At 45.1% G+C, this 20,074-nt stretch overlaps 1 protein-coding gene across 2 annotated transcripts in view; it reads right to left on the reverse strand.

Moving 5' to 3' along the window:
* The window catches only part of LOC140197168 (anion exchange protein 2-like), a 252,556-nt gene extending 233,216 nt beyond the window's left edge, over positions 1 to 19,340 (reverse strand). For both annotated transcript variants that reach the window (XM_072257058.1, XM_072257069.1), the window contains exon 1: positions 19,225 to 19,340. The gene's annotated coding sequence lies outside the window, so the exon portion shown is untranslated. The remainder of the gene's footprint in view (positions 1 to 19,224) is intronic.
* Positions 19,341 to 20,074: the final 734 nt, after the last annotated feature.

Raw genomic sequence — 20,074 nt, forward strand, 5'->3', positions numbered from 1 at the left:
GTTGGAGAGATTGCAGAGGCATTAACAGTGATCTTTCGAGAATCAATATATCCTAGCATTGTACCGGAAAACTGCAAATGTTACTCCGCTATTTAAGAAGGGAGAGGCAACAGAAAGAAAACTATAGATCTGTTAGCCTGACATCAGAGGTTGGGAAGTTGTTGGAATCAATTGTCAGGGATGAGATTACGGAGTACCTGGAGGCACATGACAAGACAGGCCAAAGCCAGCATGGTTTCCTGAAAGAAAAATCCTGCTTGACAAACCTACTGCAATTTTTTGAGGAAATTACAAGAAGGGTTGACAAGGAGATGCAGTAGATGTGGTCGACTTGGATTTTCAGAAGGCCTTTGACAAGGTGCCGCACATTAGGTGGCTTAGCAAAGTAAGAGCCTGTGGAATTACAGGGAAGTTACTAGCATGGGTGAAGCATTGGCTGATTGGGAATAAAGGGATCCTATACTGGCTGGCTGCCAGTTACCAGTGGAATTCCACAGGGGTCGGTGTTGGGACCGCTCCTTTTTACAATGTATGTCAATGATTGGGCTATGGGATTAATGGATTTGTGGCTAAATTTGATGAAAATACAAAGATAAGTGGAGGAGCAGGTAGTGTTGAAGAAACAGAGAGCCTGCAGAGAGACTTAGATTGTTTAGGGGAATGGGCGAAGTGGCAAATGAAATTCAATGTTGGAAAGTGTACAGCCGTGCACTTTGGTGGAAGAAATAAACGGGTAGACTATTACTTAGATAGGGAGAAAATTCAAAGTGCAGAGATGCAAAGGGACTTGAGAGTCCTTGTGCAGGATACCCTAAAGGTTAACCTCCTGGTTGAGTCGGTGGTGAAGAAGGTGCATGCAATGTTGGCATTCATTTCTAGATGTATAGAATAAGAGCAGGGATGTGGTTGAGGCTCTATAAGGCACTCGTAAGACCACACTTGGAGTATTGTGTGCAGTTTTGGGCTCCTTATTTTAGAAAGGATATACTGACATTGGAGAGGGTTCAGAGAAGATTGACAAGAATGATTCCAGGAATGAAAGGGTTACTCTGGCAGCTCTTGAGCTATATTCCCTGGAGTTCAGGGGAATGAGGGTGGATCTCACAGAAACATTCCGAATGTTAAAAGGCCTGAACAGATTAGATACGGTAATGTTATCTCCCATGATAGGGGAGTCCAGGACAAGAGGGTACGACTTCATGATTGAAGGACATCCATTTAGAACAGAGATGCGGAGAAATTACTTTTGTCGGAGGGCGGTAAATCTGTGGAATTTGTTGCCACAAGCGGCTGTGGAGGCCAAATCATTGAGTGTATTTAAGGCTGAGATAGAGAGGTTCTCGATTAGCCAGGGCATCAAGGGTATGGGAGAAGGCAGGGGAGCAGGGATGACTGTAGGAATTAGACCAGCCTATGATTGAATGGCAGAGCTGACTCGATGGGCTAAATGGCCTACTTCTGCTCCTATATCTTATGGCCTTATAGCCTATAACGTGATGGGGCAACCTTTTTTTCCAAATAAAAAAAAAGAGTGGTAGGTGCCTAGACTGAACTACCAGGGATAGTAGTGAAAGCAGACAGTTTGGTGAAGTTTTAGAGGCTTTTCGATAGACATCATTATGAAAGGAATAGAGGGACGTGGATGATACACTGAAGAACATTTGGCAAGAATTGGCATCATGATAGGCACAACATCATGGGCTGAATGGGTTGTCCAGTGCTATACCATTCTAAGATCTATTTTTGACATTTTTGTTTTAAGATTTCTGCAGATGCAGCATTTTGTGTTTCAATATACAGGTATTCTGAGCAATTCCTCATTAGCTGAATTTTCCACTATCTACAAGGACCAAGTTCAAAGTGCATTAGAGTGCTGTCCAATTGCTTGAATGAGTGTAGCACCAACAAATGAAAAAGTTCCATCATTGTTCAAATGCGTAATAGATTAATTCAACATTTGCCATTATAATCAAGTAATGTTCATATTGTAACAATTCACCAAGACAGCCCCTGCAACCTTTGCCACCCAGGACAAGGCAAACAATGTCATAGGATCACTCAAAATCCCATCCCTAGTCAGGATTTGCATGACTATTCCTTCCACAGATGCCACCTCTATCACTGCAGTAGGTACAAACTGGTAGTTCACCTCTTGTTTAATAAAAAACATTAAAAAGGGTGGTAATATCTCCAATATCATTCCAGGAACAGAAGACCTTCTAGAATTACCTTTTACCAGACTGACCTCACTTCCCACAGCTTAGCTTATAAACTTAACATACCAATATGGCTGAATGTATTTTTTTCTATATCATTCTCAGATTCCAATTTCACAAACCTTTAATTATCTCCCATCCTGCAAGATCAAGCTCATATATAAATCACACAAAGTTAATATGCAGGTACAACAGGTAATTAGCAAGGCCAACCTCTGCTGAAGGGAGGCTGAAAAAGAAGAGGAGGCAAGCTTTAGTGAAGTCAGTTGGACCTGGGAGTCTTTGGGAGAGAGGAGGTAACACAGTATGAATGAACTCAACTGACTTCCAGAACTGATTCTCCCTCCACAAGTGATGCCTGACCCGCTGAGTATTTCAGGTATTTTCTGTTTTAATTTTCCAGCATCTGCAGCACTGTTTTGAAAGCTTTTCTCATGGGTTCTTGTGAAGAAGTTTCTCTGTAGCCTCCCTATCCTGAGCAAGTTCACTGAACTGATTATTTTGTTTAGAGAGAGTCACAGCACAGCAGCACCTCAAAGACAGGGTCATCCATGTGTAAATAGGCTCGAGTAATGAGAATGACCACCATCTGAAATTTCCCAAAACAAGATGGGAGCAAGCAATATTTTAAAATATACAGGATGTGAGATTGTTAAACAGCTTTGCGAAAATAACTTGTCCAATTCTGAATGGATTAGAGCCCTATAAACACTGCTGTCTGCTTGACCTCCTGGCTGATGCTGAGAAGAAGAGTGGCCCTGATTTCTCACAGCCAGATATGGCACAGGGGAAGGGTAGGCAGCACAGGCAGCTGAAGCAGGAAGGAGACATAGTTGAGTGGTGGAGTTGGTCTAGTTTCTATAATCTTCGCCCGTACTCACATTTCTTCTTATTTGTTCTTCGAATGAATGTGACGCACCATATAATGCTAATTCCCAGTTACCAAGGCAACTCCGAGATTCAAAGTGAGGTTGGAAGACTGGAGTGATACACAAGCCTTGAAGATACCTGCGGCAGTGCCAGACTTTTGTAAGGCTGCAGTTTTCTTGGTGTCAGCCCAGAGTGTTCTGAAACTGTCTCTGGCACTGCACTCCTGTGGCATTTCACCATATTCAAAGTTCTATCTAACTACAAGACATTGTTAATCTAGGACAGCAATCAGGACAATTCCAGTCTCCACTTCTAAAAATTACAAAAAAAAAACTGCTAGAAATGAAAGCAGGAAATGCTGGAAACTCTCAGTAGGTCAGGTAGCATCTATGGAAAGAGCAGCAGAATTAGTATTTCAAATACAAGACCCTTCATCTAACCCACTCATGACCAGATGAAATTCTGCAGGCAGCCTCTGCTCACACTATACTAGGTAAAGATAGAATGGGCACACATCAGCACCCAACACAACAACCATTCTTACTGATGTTACATGGGATGAACCATTACAGTTATTACAGACAGGATAGGGTGAGTCTGTTTTCCTTCTAACAGAGGAGGATCTGATTGAGCTGAATGATAGGAGGAGAGAGAGGCATAAATTAGACAGACAAAAATTTCCCCATGACAGAGATATCTAAACCTCTACCATGGCCATAAGTTGAGAGTAAATTGTAGGAAACTCAGGAGAAAAGTGAGGAGTAATTTTATTTCCACCCATTGGGAGTGGCATCATGAACACACTTCTAATCACTGAACCCTCAGAACCCTCCCAGTGTCATAGTGTGTTACACTAACTGCATCTGTAATTCTGAAGGAGATACAGGGGCAGAGATAAATGAAAGTGTCATTACACTGACAGAGAGGTGAAGAAGGCATTTGGTACACAGGCCTTCAATGAGCATAATAAACTTAGGAGACAGAGGGGATGGAACTGGACTCTCTGACAGTGGTGTCTGAAAAGAGGATGCTGTCCAAGTTGCATGCCATCTTGGACAATGTCTCCCATCCACTACATAATGGACTGGTTGGGCACAGCAGTACATTCAGCCAGAGACTCATTCCACCAAGATGCAACACAGAGCATCATAGGAAGTCATTCCTGCCTGTGGCCATCAAACTTTACAACTCCTCCCTTGGAGGGTCAGACACCCTGAGCCAATAGGCTGGTCCTGGACTTATTTCATAATTTACTGGCATAATTTACATATTACTATTTAACTATTTATGATTTTATTACTATTTAATTATTTATGGTGCAACTGTGATGAAAACCAATTTCCCCCGGGATCAATAAAGTATGACTATGACTATGTGATTTTATAGAGGCATTTAAATTTATGATGGGTACTGGCAGTGTGAAAGTGCAAGGTCTTTGACCAGGGAAAGGGAATCAAAAAACTAGAAGGCATAAATTAAGGTAGCATGGTACACTGGCCTTCAATGTTCTAAGCTAGCTTGAACAAGTTGTGCTTAAGGGCCTATTTCCATTCTCTACATATGACTTTACAATTCTATGAGAGTCTGGGGAGATTTAGATAAAGTAGCATTTACTGCCCTGTCCTAAGGGCCAGGAGGTAATTAAGAACAATCGATGGGTCTGGAGTTGTATACTGGGTACAAAACACACTGCAGTTACTCACCCAAGCTATCTGTCAAACCCACAAGAGCAGTAGGGGAATGTTACTGCTGCAGGCTTCTTGCTGGTCACCGACCACAACCTATAGCCTCATCATCACTGTGTCTCAGTTCTGGAATTCACATCCCAACAGCACTGCTGAAGCACCTTTGTCAGAAGATCTGGTTCTGGTGTAAGACTATAGAAGACCACAGTGATGAGTCTAGAAATCGAGGCCCAATGGTCGAAGCCCCTGGGTTGGCATGTCCAAGGATCTGAGGGTCCATGTTTGGAGTCTGCAAGTCCGGACAACGGACTAATGACTGAAGGCCAGGAGACAGCTTGCCCTGGGGTTGGAGCCTGTTTGTGTCTGTGAGTGGATGGGTAGGAGACTGGGAGGAGGAGGAAAGGAGCTTGTTTTGCAGTTATTGTTTTGTTGCTGTTGTGTTATTGTTGTTTGTGCTGTTCTGCTGAACATTGTGGGCATGCGATATTGGCACTGGAATGTGGCAACACTTGCAGGAAGCTCCCAGCACATCCTTAGGTTGTGTTTGTTGTTAAAGCAAATGACACATTTCACTACATGTTTGTTTGACGCATTGATGTATTTCAGTACATGTGATTAATAGATGAATCTTAATTTGACTTGCATTGACCCTGGGATGATCAGACTGCATGGCAATGACTAGACTCACCAGAAATCTCCACATCTTTCTTTATTGAAATTTGGGATGAGGGCAGAATGAATAACCGAAGTGGCCATGTCAGAACATTCCATATTCAGACATCAGGGAATGTTGATTAGTACACTGGTGCACACATGATCTGACCCAAACAAAGGTCAATCCAGGGTGAAAAATATCACATCCACCATATCCGGCCACGAGACCAGAGGGTCAGTGAGCTGGGTTCATTATGGGGCATGGGGAATCTCCATTAATAACAAGCTCACATCCGACCAAGGCTACCTCAGCGGATGGAAACTGCTGGAGAAATTACTAGTTTGATGCAGGAAAGAGTTATTTTAAATCATTCCAACATCTGACTAATCAGTGATCAGCAAACCCACAAAGAACACAGCAGGAAATGAGCCGTTTCACTGTCCAACTAATTCCAGAGTGTCACTAAACTCTGGCCCCAGCAAGGGATCATCACCCACCAAACCTGCCAACAGAAAACTTCTTTGAGCACCCACTACACTGCAACTTACCAACAACCCCTCTCCAGCAAGTTATTGATCATTCTTCACTCCCTCCACACGCCTGCCTGAGACTGCAAATGCTGGAGTGCCTCCTATCACCTCAGCCACATAAGAAGCAGAACACAGCATCCAGCCAGTGCTTCGGAGAGAACAAGTCATAGTCATACTTTATTAATCCCGGGGGAAATTGGTTTTCGTTACAGTTGCTCCATAAATAATAAATAGTAATAGAACCATAAATAGTTAAATAGTAATATGTAAATTATGCCAGTAAATTATGAAGTAAGTCCAGGACCAGCCTATTGGCTCAGGATGTCTGACCCTCCAAGGGAGGAGTTGTAAAGTTTGATGGCCACAGGCAGGAATGATTTCCTATGACGCTCTGTGCTGCATCTTGGTGGAATGAGTCTCTGGCTGAATGTACTCCTGTGCCCACCCAGTACATTATGTACTGACCAAGATGGCATGCAACTTAGTCAGCATCCTCTTTTCAGACACCACCGTCAGAGAGTCCAGTTCCATCCCCACAACATCACTGGCCTTACGAATGAGTTTGTTGATTCTGTTGGTGTCTGCCACCCTCAGCCTGCTGCCCCAGCACACAACAGCAAACATGATCGCACTGGCCACCACAAACTCGTAGAACATCCTCAGCATCATCCAGCAGATGTTAAAGGACCTGTCTCCTCAGGAAATAGAGACGGCTCTGACCCTTCTTTTAGACAGCCTCAGTGTTCTTTGACCATTCCAGTTTGTTGTCAATTCGTACCCCCGGGTATTTGTAATCCTCCACCATGTCCACACTGACCCCCCTGGATGGAAACAGGGGTCACCGGTACCTTAGCTCTCCTCAGGTCTACCACCAGCTCCTCAGTCTTTTTCACATTAAGCTGCAGATAATTCTGCTCATACCATGTGACAAAGTTTCCTACTGTAGCCCTGTACTCAGCCTCATCTCCCTTGCTGATGCATCCAACTATGGCAGAGTCAAATACCGGTCTAAGATTAATTTCAAGGGGACAGATGAAAATGTAAGTGTTTATTTTGGAGATCTCAGCTGTCCCTCAGTCGAGTCAGAAAGTCATGAGTTTAAATGCCACCCGGAAAAGGATCAAAACGCCAAGACTCTTGGAAATTGTTTCTAGTTGGGGTGGTAGTGGATAGATGCGGTGTCATTATTTGCCAGGGGAGCTGCTGTGATCTGTAACTTGCTGCCTTTCAGAGCAGTAGGAGCAGTTTCTTTTTCAAAGAAGAACTGATAAAGACAGAAGGCTGGACTAGGAGGAAGGAGTAGAGAAAGAATGAGTTCTATTTAAACATCTCTTACCAAAAGCAGTTATGGAAACAATAGGTGGAATGGCTTCTTTCCATGCTGTATTACTTTATAGTTAACCAAGCTGCTTTGGCCAAAATCACACAGAAATTCCAAGTGAACCTTAAGAGGAAAGGTTGAGAGCTAGGGATTTTCCTCTTGGGAGCAATGGAGGATGAGAGGCAACTTGACAGAGGTGGATAAGATTATGAGAGGCATAGATAGAGTTGACAGTTAGCACAATTTTACCAGGGCTACAATGGCCAATACAGGTCAACAATCCCTTATCCGAAATTCTGAAATCCAAAAAGCTCCAAAAACGAAGTTTTTCTCATGGAGTGTGGAGTGTGTTGTAACAAGGCTTGTTTGGCGCGCCAACAGCTAACGTCACTCAGGTGTGATGTGGCAGCACTCGCAGAGGCTGCTAGACATCAGTGTGGCTCAGCGCTCGTACTGGTTACACGTGCATTTGCTGTTCGCTGATACTTTGTGTTCACTGTTGACTTTGTGTTTAATTTCACTATGAAAATGTCAAAAATGTCAAAAAAAAAGCTGCAGACACCCCTATGGGTAACAATGAGAAAAAGTGAAGGAATCATCTATCATTATCAATAATGCAGAAAGTGGAGTTATTGCAGAAGCTTGATCGTGGTGTGACTGTGTGGTGTCTTACTGAAGAATATGGTGTTGGAACTACCACTGTATATGATTTAAAGTTACAGAAAGACAAGTTACTGAAGTTTAATAGTGACAGTAATGACCATAAACTAATGAAAAATAGGAAAACACTGCATAGGGCAAAAAATGAAGATCTTGACCGTATGTTGATTGAGTCAATACTCAGAAGGGTGGCTGCAGAAATTTAAGAAGCGTCATGGTGTAACATAGCTGAAAATCTGTGGTGAAAAAGCTTCTGCTGATCAAGCAGCAGCTGAAAATTACATTGACGAATTTGCCAAGATAATATCTGATGAAAACCTTAGCCCTGAACAAATCTACAATGTTGATGAAACAGCTTTGTACTGGCGCTACAGTCCTAGAAAAACATTAACAACGGCTGATGAAAGAGCACCAACAGGTTTTAAAGATGCTAAGGACAGGTTAACTATTCTTGGGAGTGCCAATGCAGCAGGCACACACAAGGTGAAGTTGACAATGACTGGAAAAATCCATCATCCGAGATGTCTGAAAGGTGTACGCAATTTCCCTGTGCATTATTATGCAAACAAGAAAGCATGGGTAACCCGAGAAATGTTTTCTGACTGGTTCAATAACTACTTTGTACCAGCGGCACGACCTCATTGCAGGCAAGCTGGACTGGAAGAAAACAGTAAAATTTTATTGTTCCTGGACAACTGCTCCGCACATCCCCCTGCCGAACTTCTTGTGAAAAGTAATGTTTTCGCAATTTACTTGCCCCCCAATGTGACATCTATATTACAGCCTTGTGACCAAGGAATTTTACGTTCCATGAACAGCAAGTATAAAGACTATTTTTTGAATTGTATGCTTTCTGCAGTCAACAGAGGAGTAGGAATCCAAGACTTCCTGAAAGAGTTCAATGTTAAGGATGCCATTTACGCAGTTTCTAATGCTGTGAAAATGTCAAAAAGAGCATGGATCAGGAAAACCCGGAAGGTCTCTCTCCAGCACTCGTCGTTTGTGCATGTACAGCCTTTTTTCCCTAAACAATACAGTATAACGACTTACATAGCATTTACACTGTATTAGGTATTATAAGTAATCTAGAGATGATTTAAAGTATACGGGAGGATATGCGTAGGTCTGGAGCTCTCCTGGGTCCTAAAGTCCATCCACACTGAGACAGGTTAATTATCAATTTTCTGAAATCCGAAAAATTCTGAATTCTGAAATGCAACTGGCCCCAAGAATTTTGGATAAGGGATTGTGGACCTGTACCAGGGGACATCCATTTAAGGTGAGTGGAAGAAGATTTAGGGAGTTGTCAGAGGTAGGATTTGTTACACAGAGAGTGGTAAATGTATTGAATTCCAGGGGAGTGGGGCACAGGCCCAGTCTGACCCATCTCTGCATTTCATACACTCCTATATTCTTCTATGTTCCCACTCTCCAGCTGCTCCCAAATAATCTGTTTACAGCTTATCCCAATGCTCATGCCAGTTCTACCCCAGAAGAGACAGCTTCCTCCCAAAACACACACTGCACTAACTGAACTTAGAATTACAGAGCAATACAGCATGGACACAAGTCCTTTGGCCCAACTAGCTCATGCGAACCATGGCTCATCCCAATTTCCTATAATGCCAAGAAGTTACATTCCACCTTATCTATGCCTCTCAGAAATTTAAACACTTCTATAAAATCATCTCTCATTCTCCTATGTTCCAAGGAATAAAGACCCAGCCTGACCAATCTCTCCCTCTCTGTAACTCAGCCCTTCTCGTCCTGGCAACATCCTCACAAAGCTTCTTTTGCTTTCTTCCCAGTCCTGACGAATGGTCTCTGACTAGAAACCTTGGCTCTGTTTCTCTTTCTACAGATGCCACCTGACCTACTGAGTGCCCCCAGCATTTTCTGCTTTAGTTTTATATTTCCAGCGTCAGTGTTTTTTTTTATTTTCATCCATTCCCGTTCATTATCCACAGCCTGAGCCTCCAGGGCGTCAAACCCAAATCATAAACCACTGTGTGCTTTAGTGTTCTGGCCATTAATTTGTTATATGGCATGATGTCAATTTATATTTCATTATGCTGATTTAAAGTACATTAAGGGCACTCTAAGGACAGATTGTTGTGTATCAGTATTGAGGTTGGTGAGTAAATGCAGGTGAGCAAATGATCACTCATGAAGGGCAGAAGTGATTCAAAAGGTCGAAGTAACCTTCTCTTGTGCCAACACACAAGACGGACTTTGTAAGGCTAGTCTTAGTGGATCATTTGTGACAGCACAGAGCCTAGGCGATTGGCAATTGTCCAGGCAAAGATTCCTATACTTAGTGCACAAGACAGACACTGGGCACCAATTCCTCAGGCAGCAAAGATCCCCCTTCTTTGGCAGCAGGACTATGACCATCCTATGCCAAGAGAGGGGCAGATCACCTGCCACCAGGCTTTCACCCAGGACCCTGGTGCAGTCAACACCCAATACGTCCCAAAAGGCACTGAGGAATTCTACAGTCAACTCATCCAATGACAGAGACTTGCCTCTCTGTAGCTGGTTAAGGGTTCTGGGAAGAGGTCTGGTAGATCCTCTCACAGCACTCCCTGCACCTCCTCACTTGACAGGTCTGGCAAGAAAAGGGTTACATAAAATGAGCAAACTTCATAAACGATTCTCGCTGGTACCATGACAGAGGAGCCACCCTCTACCAGCAGCTCCACAAATTGTCTGTGCACACCTCTCCATTTCTCCAGAGATAAAAGGGTGAGGCATGAACCAGATCTTGTAACAGCTGGGTCCTTGACTTCACTAAAGCACCTCCTTGAGCTGCAGGTCCCTCAGTGCTTCCTTCTTTGCTGGTACTTGTGCCAAAGGAGGGAATTCCCCCATGGTTGGGGTCAGCTCAGTCTCCAAGCTGAGCAGCTCTTTCTTAGGCTGTTTCTTGGTTGATCTCGCACATATTCCTTGCAAGTGTTAGTCTTTGATATCCTGTTTTCTGTGAGATCATTCCGGAGGAACATTGTATCATTTCTTAATGCGTATATGCATTTCTAACTGACAATAAAAGGGGACTGAGTGTTCTCATAATCTAAAAAGAGTTGGATGTGAGCTTTGCATACATCCCACCAAAGTCTCAGGGAGGTGAAATTGCTCTGTTCTCCCCTCCAGGCATCCCAGAATAGATGGAACAAGACACGGAATCACCCATCCTCTAGCAACCAGTTTTTGAAATGCCAGTACGTGGACCCAGCCCACATAGGTAGCAGGTTAAGCCCAAACCACACCAAGTGGTGGTCCGAGAATGGCACCGGCTGCATGGAGGCCGCCATCACACGGGAGACGTGCACTCCTCAGCACTCAAGGGTGCAGGGATATCACACTGCATGTGTTCTTCAGTCCGAAATGTGGTGGCACTACAGGAGTTCTTTCACTAGAAACTACAGCTTTTGTGTAGAAACTAGCTCCTGCCATTTAAGAGATACAGCTTGCCATGTTAAAGCCCATGTAGTCAGAAGACAAAACCCTGATGATTTAACTCAGTGACAGCACTTATCAATCTTTCTAAAGAGCAGATCCGAGAGAGAAAGTCTCCTCCAGACAGGCAGGAAAGTCTGCGCAGTGAAACCCCAGCGCTGCCCTTTCCAGCTCGCAGCCAGGCCGTTCCGATGTTCCTTCATCCAAGCAAAAGTCCAAGGAGTCGCCACAAAACTCTTCACCTGGCTATCCCAGGTCGCGTACACCAGGTGGGAAAGGGTTTACCACCTGGTGTACTCGATAAATCTGTCTCAGCTCCCACTAAAAGTTGCAGACACAAAACTTTGGCAAGCCGCCAGCCACTGTCACTGCCATGGACCGACTCAACAAACTCAGCAAAACAGTCATCCTCCAAGAAGAAAACTACTGCAGTCCACTATCAAAGTTGAAACATATCTCTCCTACACCTTCCTCCCTGCTCTTCACCATTCTTCATGGTTTATTCTAAAATAAATTCACTTTTTCCAAGAGCTCCCACAATACCACCCCTATCCTTTTTTTTTTTACAAACGTACAAAACTTTATTCAAATACAAAAGACATACATCGGTTAGGGGTTACAATACAGTTAGTGAATTTAAATTAAATTAAAGTACAGTTATTACCATCCACAACACACTTACTTCCTTTGGGGGCCACCATTCATGGAAATCCCCCACTATACCCAGAGGGACCAATATCCTAGCAGGGAGGTTTGCTCAGGCTTTTGGGGAAGATTTTAAACTAGAATTGCTGGGGGGTGGGAACCAAACTGAAGAGATAGAGGAAGAGGCAGTTGGCTCACAAATAGAGAAAGCTTGGAGACAGTGCGAGAGGGAGGATAGGCAGGTGATGGAGGAGGGATGTGCTCAGACCAATGGTTTGAGATGTGTCTATTTTAATGCAAGGATTATTATGAACAAAGTGGATGAGCTTAGAGTGTGGATCAGTACTTGGAGCTATGATGTTGTGGCCATTACAGAGACTTGGATCGCTTTGCAGCAGGAATGGTTACCTGGAGTGCCAGGCTTCAGATGTTTCAGAAAGGACAGGGAGTGAGGCAAAAGAGGTGGGGGGGGGGGTGGCACTGCTGATCAGAGGTAGCTTCACAGCTGCAGAAAAGAAAGAAGTCATGAAGGGATTGTCTCTGTGGGTGGAAGTTAGGAACAGGAAGGGGTCAATAACTCTACTGGGTGTTTTTTATAGAACACACAATAGTAACAGGGACATCAAGGAAAAGATAGGGAGACAGATTTTGGAAAGGTGTAATAATAACAGGGTTATCGTGGTGGGAGATTTTAATTTCCCAAATATCGATTGGCATGTCCCTAGGGCAAGGGGTTTAGATGGGGTAGAGTTTGATATGTGTGTTCAGCAAGGTTTCCTGATGCAATATGTAGATAAGCCTACAAGAGGAGAGGCTGTACTTGATCTGGTATTGGGAAATGAACCAGGTCAAGTGTCAGATCTCTCAGTGGGGGAGCATTTTGAAGATAGTGATCACAATTCTATCACCTTTACTATAGCAACAAACAAGTTAGGAAAGCTTTAAATTGGAGTAAGACAAAATATGAAGCTATCAGGGAGGAACTTGGAAGCATAAATTGAGAATGTCCTCAGGGATCTGTTCTAGGATCCCTCCTCTTCATGATTTTATAAATGACCTGGATGAGGAAGTGAGAGATGAGTTAGTAAATTTACTGATGACACAAAGGTTGGGGGTGTTGTGGATAGTGTGGAGGGCTGTCAGAAGTTATGACAGGACATCGATAGGATGCAAAACTGGGCTGAGAAGTGGCAGATGGAGTTCAAGCCGGTTAAGTGTGAGGTGGTTCATTTTAGAAGGGGTCAAATATGATGGCAGAATACAGTACTAATGGTGAGACTCTTGGCAGTGTGGAGGATCAGAGGGATCTTGGGGTCTGAGTTCATAGGATACTCAAAGCTGCTGTGCAGGTTGATCCTGTAGTTAAGAAGGCATATGGTACATTGGCCTTCATCAACTGTGGGACTGAGTTTAAGAACCGAGAGGTAACGTTGCAGCTATATAGGACCCTGGTCAGGCCCCACTTGGAGTATTGTGCTCAGTTCTAGTCACCTCACTGCAGGAAGGATGTGGAAAGGGTGTAGAGGAGATTTACAAGTATGTTGCGTGGATTGGGAAGCATGCCTTATGTGAATAGGTTGAGTGAACTCGGCCTTTTCTCCCTATAGTGACAGAAGATGTGAGGTGACTGATAGAGGTGTACAAGATGATGAAAGGCTTAGATCGTGTGGATAGTCAGAGTCCTTTTTCCCAGGGCTGAAATGGGTAACACGAGAGGGCACAGTTTTAAGGTGCTTGGAATTAGGTACAAAGTGTGGTGAGTGCATGGAATGGGCTGCTGGCGACGGTGGTGGAGACAGGTACGATAGGCTCTTTTAAGAGACTCCTGGATGGGTACATGGAACTTAGAAAAGTAGAGGGCTACGGGTAACCCTAGGTAATTTCTAGAGGAAGGACATGTTCAGCACAGCTTTGTGGGCCAAAGGGCCTGTTTTGTGCTGTGGGCTTTCTAGGTTTCTAAATCTGCTGAAGAATCTATTACACGGTACTGCCGGTTGCAATACTCTCCACCCCAAGTCCCCAATGTACAAGGGTAAAACCCCTGCACAGACAGACTTCCACTGGGAGACCTTAGTCACTGCCTGATAGTAAGACAGAGCAGCACAGCATGACTGAAGGGTAGGCCAGTGCAATAAAGTGAAAAGTGGCAAAAGCAGCCCATTTCGGAACCATCTCAGTGAATCACGGAACTACACAATGGGGTATCTCTGTGAGGTGGCTCATGCTGTATAGCATCAGCTCCCAAAGATGATCTCAGTGTTTGGGTTCCACGAGTGGCCAGAACCGCTTCACACCCCCAAGCCAGCCTGACACCCACCATAAAAGGATGGGAAATGACCTCACATAACACAAGCACCACTCTCCCCCGGTGCAGGAGCACTCTGACCGGAGGGGCCCTACCCCAGACCTGCAAAAGCTCCCAGTAAAAACATGGCTGATGCTCAATATTGGGAGCCATATATTCTACTGAAAACAGTGTCCCCGAGGAAAAAAGTGTTTCTCCAGTGCATGCCACCTCTGAGGGCGCTTAGTGTACATACATCTCTGCAGAGTCCTGTGGCAGAGAGCTGCCAGCTGGATACATACACACACCAGTGTACTGCCTTCTGTAATCTGACCAACTACTGTGACCAGCCAGTACCAAAGAATGGAGGTTATCAGTTGGTTGATGACCAACGCCCTGCCCCAGTAGAAGATTCCTTGGAGTAGACCTGACCAGCATCCTAGCCAGGCAGAGACTTTCACCCCCTTTAGTCCCACCAGTTCACCAGCCAATCTCCTCAGTGGAGCTTAGTTGGACCAGCAGTTTGAGGTGGTACATGGTGCGTAGCTCCTCTGGCAGAGAGTCCATCCCCCACTGACCCACTAAAAGATCAGAGCACTTTCCCTAGTTGTCTCTGGTTGAGAAAAACTGCTGGCAGTCTCACATCCTCTGTAGGTCAACAGGGTTGGTGATCATGAGGATCACTGGCATAAGCCAAAAGGACGACACTCATCTCTGGCCTGCGCAGAACCAAACCTGTCGACTGTTTCTGAACAAGACACAGAAGAGACTCTGCGCAGTTATCCCAACTTCAGTCAGCCTTGACATAACCCTCTCCCAAAGCAAAAGGGCATCTTATGATAGATACTAGTCTCCAATTCATCAGGCCGCAAAGATCCCCTTTCGTTGGTAGCAGGACCACGACCACCCTATGCCAAGAATGGGGCATCTCACCTGTTGCCAGGCTGTCATCCAGGACCCTGGTGTAGTCAGCACCATGGCCCAGAAGGTCTGAGGAATTCCACAGTCAACCCATCCAACCACAGGGACTTGCCTCTCCACAGCTGGCTGAGGGTGCTAGTCAGTTCCTCCAGCGATAGGGAAGCCTAGCCACAGGACTGCCTCAGGGCTGGCCTTTGGCAAGCCCTCCCACAGCACTCCCTGCACCCCCTCACTTAACAGGTCCGGCCAGAACAGGGTCACATAAAATGAATGATCATCATGAACAGTTTTTGCTGGAACCATGATGGAGGAGCCATCCCCTACCAGCAGCTCCACAAGCTGCCTGTGCACACCGCCCCATTTCGCCAGAGTAAAAGGGTGAGGCACGATCCAGATCTTGTAACAGCTGGATCTGTGACTTCGTGAACATACCTCAGGACCCCTACCAACAACCCCCTCCCCCGCCCCAAAACGAGCTGCAAGTCCCTCAGTGTGTCCTTCTTCCCCTGGTACTTCTACCAAAGGAGAGTGTGCCCTGTGTTTAGGGTCAACTAAGACTTCAGGTCCAGCAGGTCTTAATCGGGCCACTTGATCTGTAACATGCGGTTCTTGGTTGACGCTCGCGCATATTTCCTGCAAGAGTTGGACATGAGCTTTGCCCTCATCCCACTCTCTCAGTAGCACCCTTTACTTAGTGTGGTATTCTCTTCCAGAGAGTTAGTATCATGCAAAGTATGCCCTTTTGCCTGGAATGGGGCTCAAGTCCAGAACCTTCGACCACGAAGTTTCACTTCCCCCATCCTGCCTGACAATTTACAACTGCTGCTGAAGTTTAACAAACAAAGTCTGAAACTCTCTCCAAACATGGCACTACAGTGGAAGCAAACACCTACTCAACATGCTGGATAAAACAATTCAACAGCATCACTGGCAAATACAACCAATTCCACTGCAGAACAATGATGCAATTCCACACCACGCTCTCTGTTCTCAGGTAACATAACAACACTGAGCTTGTTCAGTATAGTTCAACACAGTTTAAATCTTGGCCAAATAAGGTTGTCTCCTTTTGCAAAATTCCTAAAGATCTCAGCACACTTTTCTGAGTATCATGGCAATTAACCGGATGGCCTCGACACCACCAAGTGTGTAAACCTCCTCTATTCATTACTTAACTAGATTCCCACGGGTCTGCTACTCAACAAACCAAGTGCAGCAGGTTTGGCCTCTGCCTGTATGTACTTAGTTCGCGTTCAAGCAAGCTCAGCAATTTGAAAAGGAACATCAAGGGTGGGGCTGTGTGGGAGAACACAGAGAATTATAACTGGCTTCAATCTGCTCTGGGTCATGAATTTTCTCCCACCTCTCAATCAATGCCCTGGATTAACACACCCCTGCCATTAGAACATGTGATCATTGGATTACCACTGCCCTAGAAGTCATTTAGTTCATTGGGTCCACATCAACTACTGTTCAAATCTCCCAGTTCCCTTCTCAGCTGCCCATCCAATCCTATTTTGTCATTCCTGACTGGCTGCTTCCACCACCTGCTCAGGCTTGTTACCTCAGGTAATACCCACTTGCTCCCTATAGAAGCTTGCCCTCATATTCCACAAGATACTTTGCCCATTAATTTGAAACCAATCACCTGCTCCTTGAAACAGCTTGGTGGAACAGCTTCTGCTTATCCTGTCTGGACTGTTAGGATGTTATCCAGCAACTCTTGGCTTTTCTGGCTCCAAGGACAGATATCACCTACCTAACTTCATCACCGAACCCATTCTAATAAACCTAACCCACATCCTCCCTGATGGTGACAAGAAATGGACACAACTTCCAACTGTGGCCCTGGAAAAAGCTTTAATGTTCTTGTCTGTGAAGCACAGAATTTCATGTCCTTCAGCAAGTCTATTCTCACCTCAACTAGCCATTTACAAAGCCTATTGACAGGTATACTCAAATCTCTTGTCCTTTACTTCATAGTCTCTTTCTGAAAAAATGTACACTTCACTCCTGTCCATATTTACACCTCATCTGCCACGTCTGCTCAATCTGTCAGCCTACATCCTTTTGCAATTCTTCACTTTGCAGCTCACTGTTCACCAGCCCAGGTTCATGCATTTTATTCCTTTATTTTACTGATACACATTGCATGACTGCTTACATTAACGCATTTTACTTTACACTCATTTACATTAAATTTATTTGTCAGGGAGATGGCACAGGAGCAGAAGACCCACATTCAGCATTTCAGGTACAGCTCAGGCTGGCATCAAGGTTATCAAAAAGGACTGCTGAAAATCTAAAACAGAAAATGCTGGAAACACTCGGAATCTGAATATTAACTCAATTTCTATTTGCACAAATGCAGCCTACCCTGTTCATTTTCCATTTTCTTTTATCAGAGAACTGGCAAGAGATTGATACAGAGAACTTCACAGAAACAGTACACCACTGCATGCCCAACCCCATTTTATCCCCCCCAAACCCTAAACAGAAATACCAAGTGCGGGGGGGGGGGGGCAAGGATAGTAGGGTGTGAGGCACAGGTTCGTTGTCCAGGACCCAATGGAAGCACCAGAGAGACATTCGGTAATGATCAATAAACCAATTGTTTGGAATCAAATGACTTTTCCTGGTGTCTCAGGCTTGGTGTGTCTGCACCGTCACCACCCATAGCACTCCTCTACCTGACTCACACCCCTCCCTTGGCACTCTACCCTTGCAATTCCCGACATCGTTTGCTCCTGCCAGATTTTATAAACTCACTCTCCGCTTCACATCAGCAAATAGAGTACAGTGCAAAAGTCTTAGGCAAACTAGCTATAATATAATCAATATTCTCACCATCAGATTGGAGGCTACCCAGATGGAATACAAGGTGTTGCTTATATGTACACACACATACATGCAACACCCTATATTCCATCTGGGTAGCCTCCAATCTGATGGCATGAATATTGATTACTCCTTCCACCAAAACATATTTGCCCACTCCTCCTCTTCTACTCTCCATTCTGGGTTTTCCTCTTCTCACCTGCCTATCATCTCCCACTGGGTCCCCTCCACCTTCCTTTTCTGCTATGATCCACTCTCCTCTCTTTGTCAGATTCCTTCCTCCAGCCCTTTACCTTTCCTACCCACCTGGCTTCACCTATCAGTTTCTAGCTATCTTTCTTCCCCTTCCTCTTCCCCCCCCCCACCTTTCTATTCTCACATCTCCAGCTTTCTTTTGCAGTCCTGAGGGGTCCTGGTTCAAAACGTCAATTGTTTATTCATTACCATAGACGCTGCCTGAGCTGCCGAGTTCCTCCAGCATTTTCTGGGTGTTGCTAGCTCTATGTATGTGCCTAAGACTTTTGCACAGTACCATACACTACCTCGCTATTTTTTCTTTGTTCTCTTTTTGCACTAGTTATTTAATTTATTATTTTAAATATATTTCATTTTGTAATTTGTAATTGTTCTATTGCAATGTACTGCTGCCGCATAACAATATTATGATTCTGACCTTGCCCAACCCCAAATGCCACACAACCCAACCCCAAATGCCACACAACCCAACCAACACACCTCACCCAAACAAATTACATCCAGCCTGTCATCGCCCAACGCCAATGAACCAGAACCTCGTTCGACCTCCCCCGATCAACCTCAGCTGATACCAAGTCTCCACCTGATGCACAAAACCCAGCCAGTCTCAACCCCATCCAATCCATACTCCAAACCAGACTCCACACAAATCCCCATCCCACCCCATCACCTAATCCAACAAAACCCAACCTGCGCCCAATGTAACCCAAACAGAACTCGAACGTAAATCCATCTCCAACCCTACACCCAACCCAATCCAAGCCCACCCCATCCCCCACCCAACATAAACACCCAGTCCGCAGGCTCCTGCCCACCTCCCCGACTCGCCCCACCCCGGGATCCCGTTCCACCCGGATCTGAGGGAGCCGCCGCTGCTTCTTCACTCACCCTGTCGCGACACCTCTTCAGCCGCTCCCGCTCCCGCTCCAACTCCAACTCCCCGCTATGCCGCGCGAACCTGCTGACGTGCGTGATCCTCGGCCGGGTGCCTGCGTGCGCGACCCCGGCACCGCCTGTCTGCCTGCGTGCGCGGGCCTGGACCCGCGAGCTGCAAGCTTTCTCGCAGTGCGCACGGGCGCCTCGCTCCACATCCGGTGAGTTCAGGGGTTGGGATGGCAACGTCCTGTCCACACACGAGCCCCCCCATCTCAAATCCAACTTCTGACAGTATGACACTCTCTCTTTTTTATTCTTGTTCACAATAATTTATTACAAACAACAGCAAATTCTGAAACGAAGAACAATTAGTTCAGAGATGATATTTGAAATAAGTACAATGTTCAGGACTGCATTTTTTCACTGCTCAGTAGGTAAACACTGGGTTAGAAGGCTTTGAATTTGAGCCACATTTGAGATGCATACATAAAAATCTAGGTTGTTTCCTAATTAGTGCTGTACTGAGCAAACAATTCATTAGGAGGTTATGCTTTGGTCAGACATTAACCGAAACCACATCAGTTTCCTCATGTAGCAATGTATCAGGTTGCACTGACTCTATTTCAAAAAGTTGAATAGGTCACTCCCTCAGTACTGCCCCTCCCGCTCGCTCTCTCTCGCTCTCTCTGCACTATTAATGGAATTGAAGATGTAGACTGAACACTATTGATTGAGCAAATTGAGCAATAACACTGTCAGATAATCTGGTCTGGGGCTAAGTGCCAGAACGGATGTATCTCCATTCATGCCAATGCAACACATTTAATTTCTTGATAAGGAAACCTCACTTGGGATTAAGATG

This window comes from Mobula birostris, chromosome 1 (assembly GCF_030028105.1).
Source record: "Mobula birostris isolate sMobBir1 chromosome 1, sMobBir1.hap1, whole genome shotgun sequence".
In the NCBI taxonomy this organism is placed as follows: domain Eukaryota; kingdom Metazoa; phylum Chordata; class Chondrichthyes; order Myliobatiformes; family Myliobatidae; genus Mobula; species Mobula birostris.